Genomic DNA, 7,598 nt, shown 5'->3' with positions numbered 1-7,598 from the left:
GGATGATTTCTCCAGCCAGGATTGTATGTGTTAGAGGTGGGCCCACTGAAAGGTCTTTGGTAATTGCTTACAGCATTGGATTGCTCATTTAATACCTCTTAAAAGGCAGAGATAGTTGGACAGTTTTTAGTAGTATGAATGTTGCAACCACAGATGCTACAAACAATTTCCTTAACCTTGTCCTTCTTAAATTCCATGGCCTCGAGTTTCCTAGTGAGATTAGCTACCTTAGCATTAATATTATCGTCTTCTCTCAGGAGATACATTCCACCCCTTTCCTTGGAATGAGTCGGCCTAGACATAGTACTAGGTCTAGGGGAGATGTCCCATGTTTGTGTGTTCTCAGCAAGTTTATCAAAGTAATCCCACACTTCATCGACTCCTTTATTCATAAACTCCCCATTACACATCGTCTCGACTAATTGGCGCATGGGAGATGTCAGTCCATCATAGAAAAAGTTCATGATGCGCCACGTTTCAAAACCATGTTGTGGGCATGAACTGACAAGATCCTTGAATCGCTCCCAACATTGGAAGAATGTTTCATCTTCCCTTTGGGCGAAGTTCATGATCGACTTTCTTAGGGTGTTCGTCTTATGGTATGGGAAAAACTTCTTAATGAACTCCCTTGGCATGTCATTCCATCTGCCAATTGATCGAGGATGTAATAAATGTAACCACGTCTTGGCTTTCTCTTTTAAAGAAAAGGGAAAGAGTTTCAACCTGACCGTGTCATCAGACACGTTAAGAAAGTATAAGGTAGCTATGATCTCGTCAAATTCTTTTAAATGTAAGTAAGGATTCTCTGACTCAAGCCCATGAAATTTAGGGAGTAGTTGGATCACCCCTGGCTTGATATTCATGTATCCTGCATTCTCAGGAAAAACCATGCATGAGGGCGTACTCACCCCCGCCGGTTGTAAGTAATCTCGTAAGGTACGAGGCGGGGGTGCTTGATGCACCTCATTCTCATCCTGGAGATCTTCTACCCTAGGTTGGGGTAGAAGAGGTTGATTTTCAGCCATATCCTCAATTAACTCAGGGGATTTCGAGCGATGTCTAGTCCTATGATGGATAGTTAACCCCTCAACTAATCCTCCTTCAGTCAAGAGACGTCGAGTGTTGTCACGAGCCCACTTGGGCCTGAAACACTCGCAGCCCTCAATCAAATTCTAAACCTAATCCTAAGAAGGGAAATAAAAATGTAAAAAGAGAAAGAGGGTTAGAAGGAAGTTACCAAATTGGAGTTCCTAAATTGAAACCTGCAAAATAAAACAAAACAAGTTAGTTTCTAAGAATAGCAAGCCTATAAAATTCCTAAGAAGAGAAATATAGAAATAAAAAGAAACAAGGAAGAATTCCTAAATTAGAAAGTAGAAATTTAGAAAGAGCGTACCGAATTAGAAATTTCTAATAAGCCTACAAAACAGGAAAGTTAGTTTCTAAATAGAAAGTCTTAAAATAGAAAATTTCTAAAAATAAAATAGGAAACAAAATTAGATTCTAAAAGAGTTAGAATTAGAAACTTACTAAAAAGGAATCATAATCTAGAAATAGTAAGGAAGAGAGAAATTACCAATTTAGAAACCTAACTCAGAATCCTACAAAATAAGAAAGTTGGGTTAGTATCTAAAAAAAGGAAACTATCTAAAAATAGAAAGTTATTTAAATAGAAAATTTCTAAAAATTAAAGAAAAACCTGGAATTAGAAATTCTAAAATAAATCCTAAAATCAAAAAAGTCCTAATCTTAAACTAATTCTAAAACCAGAACTTCAGGAAACGTAGCGGTCAAACCCCGGCAACGGCGCCAAAAACTTGTTCACACCCCAAGTGCAGGGTTGTGATGTAGTAATAAACTTGGTAAGACCGAGGTCGAATCCACAAGGACTGAAACCTGTACGTTATCTGAAAATAACCAGATCTAGAACTACGCTAAGATGAAATCTAAACCAATTGTGATTTGAGGAATAATGGTGAAATATTAATCTAAACGTAAAGAATTCAGAGAAATGGAACTAGGGATTCAGAGGATCCACTTGTAGAGATCGGGGAGATCTTATGCCTGCTTCATGGATATTATACTGAACTTACTTGATATAGTTTTCAAGAGATGAAAGGTATAAGAATTAGGTATGATTCCATCACAAATCCATGCCTAAGAGACAAGGTAAACAACAGAACTTAGACTAATCCATAGCCAACTAAAAGATGTATGAGTGTTAGGAAGGATTCCATCATCCAACCATGTCTATGAGACGATGGCGAACAACAGGGTTTCCGAACATCAAAATAAAAGGAAAGGAATTATTCAAGCCATCACAGATCTACTGTAATTTAAATCACAACAAACTATTAATGACTAAAAGAATTTCTTAAATCAAAACAGAGTCAATCAGTTCAGTTCAAATCAAACCTGTAGAAGCTCTCATCACGTTACAAGCTTCACCTCTTAGCCCTAGCTAAGGGATTTAGCCTAACATAATCATAGGAAAAAGAAGAAAAATAAAGAAAAAATACATAAAAATTCTAAACACTTCTTTCTCCGCCTCTCTCTCTCTATCTGACGTCCCCTATTCAAGCACTCCTTCTTCTCCATGTTTGAAACTCTTTTTATAGCTTTTGGAGTGGTGAAAATCGGATTTGGGAAGCTATCGCACGCGCAGCGAAAGCCTTTTCGCAGCCAAGTTCGGGGCTTCATAACTCTCGCGTTCCTTACATTATTTCTGTAAAATTAACATCTCTTGAAAGTATTTTGGCTGGCCTACATGATGGATGGTTCAGATCTGCCATATGATCAAAGATGGTGGGCCACAACTGCCTGAAAAATCAGATTTCGTGGACGTGTGTAGCCTTTCGCACGTCCGGCGCTGACGTGATCAGTGGGCCCCACAGAGGTGTTTTCGAGGAAATCCACCCCATTCATTAGATTGCCCTCGAAATTTCGGTAAAAAACGGATGGTTTTTCATGTCCATTGACTCAGAATCAGAGAAGAAATCATTCAAACATCAATTTGAACGTTGCAGGGCAGTCCACTTATGGCCTCTGTATCGCGCACGTGTGCTGGCATGGGTCCAAAAGTTCAGCATAGGTTTAAAGAATTCATGGCCCTCTACAAGATGGACGGCTTAGATTATCCGTACGGCCATTCTATGGGGTCCACTAGCGTCCGCAAAACGGACAGCGTCCGTTCGTTAAATAGCGTGAAACGGCAGTTGCCGTTTTTGGGAAGAAGACGCGGGTCAGCAACGCTGACCCGCTTTAGTTGATTCAGTGCGACGCGCGTACGTGTACATGTGCAGTGTACACACCTCACATACGAGCCCCACTGTGATGTGATTCGAAAATCTGATCCATCCATTTACTTTCTCATCTTATTTAAACCATCGAGACCAAAGTTGAGACAGTTCCAGATATCAGGTGGGCCTAGAATCAACGGTTTATGGGCTGATCTATCAGTTGGGGTACTTCCATAGTGATCCGAGGGCTGAAATTTGATATGTACGGTTAATTTATGGCCCTTAGGCCATGTATGAAGTTTTGAGCCAACCAGATGGCGAGAACTATGCGATCTTGCATTTTCCACCAATTTCGGGCCTCTTTAACGTGAATGGCTTGATTTCCTCAGATTCCTGGCATGTAAATTCTTTAGTCTTGATTCTCTAGAGTGTCTCCCTTGCTCTGCTGACTTCGAAGTGTTAAATCCACACTTCTAGCACCCTTTTTCAGTCCATGCTAGTAAATACACTCTGCATCACAAACACGATTAAATCGGGCCATTAAACGGTATCATGCTTGTAAATCTATGCAATAACTGGGTCTGATATGCAATATTTGACCCTCAACATTACACAATATGGCGGTCGAAACAGTGACCCCCAGTTTTTTGGCGCTGATCGGCCATTAAGGGGGTCGTAATGGCCGTTACACCCCATAACAGCCGTTACTGCCTCATAATGTAATAGTTATAAATGCAAGTTTTTCGTCGTTTTAAGTTTTGATTTATCTCATTTTTTTGGCACATTCTCTTCTAAATTCTTTCCAAACTATTCTATTGCAAATTTCGACCACTCTTAGCTTGAATTTGAGGATCAAAACAAGTTATTTCAAGGATTTTGTTGAATTGAAGCTCCATTGGCCATTTTTGAAAAATCTTCAAAAATAGGTATTTATACACTTTTTTTTTAATCTTTGTTTTTATGGTTGAATATGATGCATTATTCAAATTAGAACAAATGAATGTGCATTTTATAGATTATGCAACTGATTTCTTTTTCTTCTTTTTTTTTTCTTTTTTTTAGCACTATCTTCAGTCAATTTTTAAAATTTACCAAACACCTACACATGTGAGATATTTTGATATTAAATTCATTCTACTATATCTATCATCGGTATTAGATAGCTAGAAATTTTCTATGAGTTTTGCAGTCAATTCTAGGATGTTAGGTTCATAAATTCATCAAACCACCCGATTTAACTTTCTCACCAGAGAGTGGGCCATTACACCACCATAAACATGTTTAAAATTATAAATAAATGCATATTTGGAATATTTAGAAATTTTTGGATTTAATGCATTTTTATTTTTATTTTTTTGGATTTTTTTTCTATAACATAAAAATTTCTAACTATTACAGGGGGCATATCGGTCATTATGGGGTTGTAACGGCCAATATGGCCCATAACCGCATCAGTAATCGTGGGCACTGTTATGCCCACTGTTACTATAATGGTACACCTTACTCTACTTGGATTGATGAAACATGAGCCTTAGGGGTCGTTTGACACCATGTATTTGGGAGGATTCAAGGGGATCTCAAATCCCTAATATGTTTGGCACGATAAAGCAACTGGGGGGGTGGTTTGAAAACACATTTAACATCACCTTTCATTGTTTCTCCAATTTAGAACATCCAAAAGTTTTGATCTTGATATGTGTGTTGTCCCTTTCAATTTAAAAGTCCTCAACCTCTTTAATCAAACAACTTCAGCATGTGATTCATCTTTAAAGATGTAATTCATTTAAGGACAAAACACAGAATTCCAGGATGCTTAAGCTCTTTCCATGATACCTAATGTACTTCCTGATGCAGTCTAGGTGTACTTCTCTTATGTGATATAAGACATTGTTCAACTTTCAAATTTGTCACAAGCATGAATATGATTCTGTGTGCAAAAATCGGCACTCTTAGTTCTTAGTCTAACCATGCATGTGAAAGGATGCAAAAAGAACACTGATGCAAAGCTTTTAACAAAGTGAGTGAATCATATTGATAGAAGCAGAACCTGAAATTATGAAAATCGAATAAACATACCATGCTTGTAGAAATATCCCCTTTAGATGCCAAGGAACCAACTATAAATTCCAGAGCTGCTAGATCACTGATACTGAATTCTATATCAAGGTTCAACAGACTCACAATAGTTTCTGTAAGGTTTTTCATCAAATTAATTGTGATGAATGCATCTTCAATAGCTGAATAGATAGATTTGTTCTGGGAAAATACCTACAAAAATCCAATGTAGACACAATTCGTTAAACGCTTACCAAGATTCCTTTGGAATTCTAGAAGAATTGTAACACACATCATAAAGGGTGCTTACCAGCAATAACATTTTCCAGAGACAGGCCTCAAATCCATCAATTTGGAACGGTCTCCACCTCATCAGCAAAAGGATCATCTTCTTGACATGGGTGGCAGAAGATGAAGCAAGCAGATTGAGAACCTCAAACCTGTCTCAAGCAATGCAACCCTTCACAAAATCCAGCATGGAAGAATCCTTTTATCAATAGCACTGTCTTGCTGCTCTGTCATGACTTGAGACTGATAAACCTTCCCATCTGCCTCACATGTATCATTGTCTAAAGGTATCCCATCCAAAATTCTCTCAGATGGTACAACAGGTTCCATCCCTTCCAATTTCTCTATGTACGTCTCCAAGGTTATTTCAAATGACATAATGCGAAATTGCGGCCCAAACAGATTATGTTACAACACCATGATAGTAGATTAAATGCTCATTTCCTCATGAAATGCTCCTATCCTCCAATCTCCCAGAAGCAACCTTATTCCACAGAGATGACAGGGAAATTGGGTGGGGAGAGCAAACGAGAGGCAGATGTGAGGAAAATTGGTGTGGGGAGAGTGACCGAGAGACAGATGTCAGGGAGATTGGGGTGGCGAGAGGGATCGACGGGCAATCGACTGATTGATCGAGATCGAGAGGGTTTCCTGTTTTGTTTCAGAGAGAGAGAGAGAGAGAGAGAGAGAGAGAGAGAGAGAGATTTTGTTTCAGAGAGAGAGAGAGAGAGAGGGTCGTGAGGGAGGTAGTGGGTTTCAGAGACTGAGGGTTTTCCGTTTTGTTTCCTGTGAGAGAGAGAGAGGAGAGAATTTAAATTTTTTACCGTTTTGTTTCGTGTAGAGAGAGACGTTACAATTGCGAGGATTTTACCATTTTGTTTCGTGCAGAGAGAGAGGTTACGATTGCAAGATGGAAAGCCTGAGACGAGACGAACGTAGATTGCGTCCTACCCCCTCGACCTTCTGTTTGCAGCTGGGAACGGGAAGGAGATTTTAGTGGCCTCCGTGATGTGTGGGTTCCATCCATTTCTTCGTGCCAATTTATTAAGTATTACTCAAAGTTGGATAAATCCAAGGCTCAAGTGGACCCCACCACAAGAAGCAGTGGTGGTAATGATTCTCACCGTTGAAACTTTCCTCGGGCCCACCGTGATGTTGATTTGCCATCCAGCCTATTCATAAAGTTACATAGTCCTGGATGGGAAAACATACATATCAAATCAATCCAAAACTTCTGTGGTGCTCAAGAAGTTTTCAACGGTGATAATTTAATACCCATTTTAAGTTTTCAATGGTGATAATTTAATACCCATTTTCTGGCCCATTCGTTTCTTGGACCCACCTCATTTTTGGTCTCCTATCCTAAAATGATAAGGAAAAATGGATAGACGGTGTGGATAAAACCCATACATCATGGTGGCCACTCAGAGCTCGTGCCATATCCGACAGGGTAGGATGCTGATCCAACATACAGCCTGTCTCTTTTTTTTTCCCCTTCTTTTTTTCTTTTTTTATTTTCTCAAGGAGTTTTTTACCCCCGTAAACTCCACCTTTTACCCAGCGGCATTTCCAAGTGCTCCCAAACTTTACTTTCCAAAACTAAACCATCCTGTACGGACACTATTTGCAGACAAAATACCCTTGCATTCACGGTGTCACCGTGATATCACGGTGCCATCGTCCAATGCCAGGAAAAGAGCCTAATGCTGTAACTAAAAACATATGGCTGCAGATTATAACCGTAACCATTGGTAGCGTAGCCATTGCTTCATTAGATTCATAGTCATTAGCTCTATAGTTACGAATCTAAACCGTAGCCATTTCTTTTGTAGCGAAAAGTATATACAACTATGGATAATTGAGCAAGCCTAACATGAAATCGAACGAGCCTAACATGAAATTCAATGAGCCTCAAAGAAAATTGAGCGAGGTAAACATGAAATTCAACGAGCCTCAACGGAAAGTGAGCGAGGCAAACTGGAAATTCAGAAAGGCTAACATGAAATTGAACGAAGC

General features: G+C 39.2%; 1 non-coding gene across 1 annotated transcript; it reads left to right on the top strand.

Annotated features, from left to right (window-relative positions):
• Positions 1-480: 480 nt before the first annotated feature.
• Positions 481-587, top strand: LOC131250390 (small nucleolar RNA R71). The gene has a single exon (XR_009173315.1). It is a non-coding gene; the product is annotated as a small nucleolar RNA R71 (small nucleolar RNA).
• Positions 588-7,598: the final 7,011 nt, after the last annotated feature.

Source organism: Magnolia sinica, chromosome 6 (genome assembly GCF_029962835.1).
Source record: "Magnolia sinica isolate HGM2019 chromosome 6, MsV1, whole genome shotgun sequence".
NCBI classification, from domain to species: Eukaryota; Viridiplantae; Streptophyta; class Magnoliopsida; order Magnoliales; family Magnoliaceae; genus Magnolia; species Magnolia sinica.
This window is presented reverse-complemented; position numbering and strand designations above follow the sequence as displayed.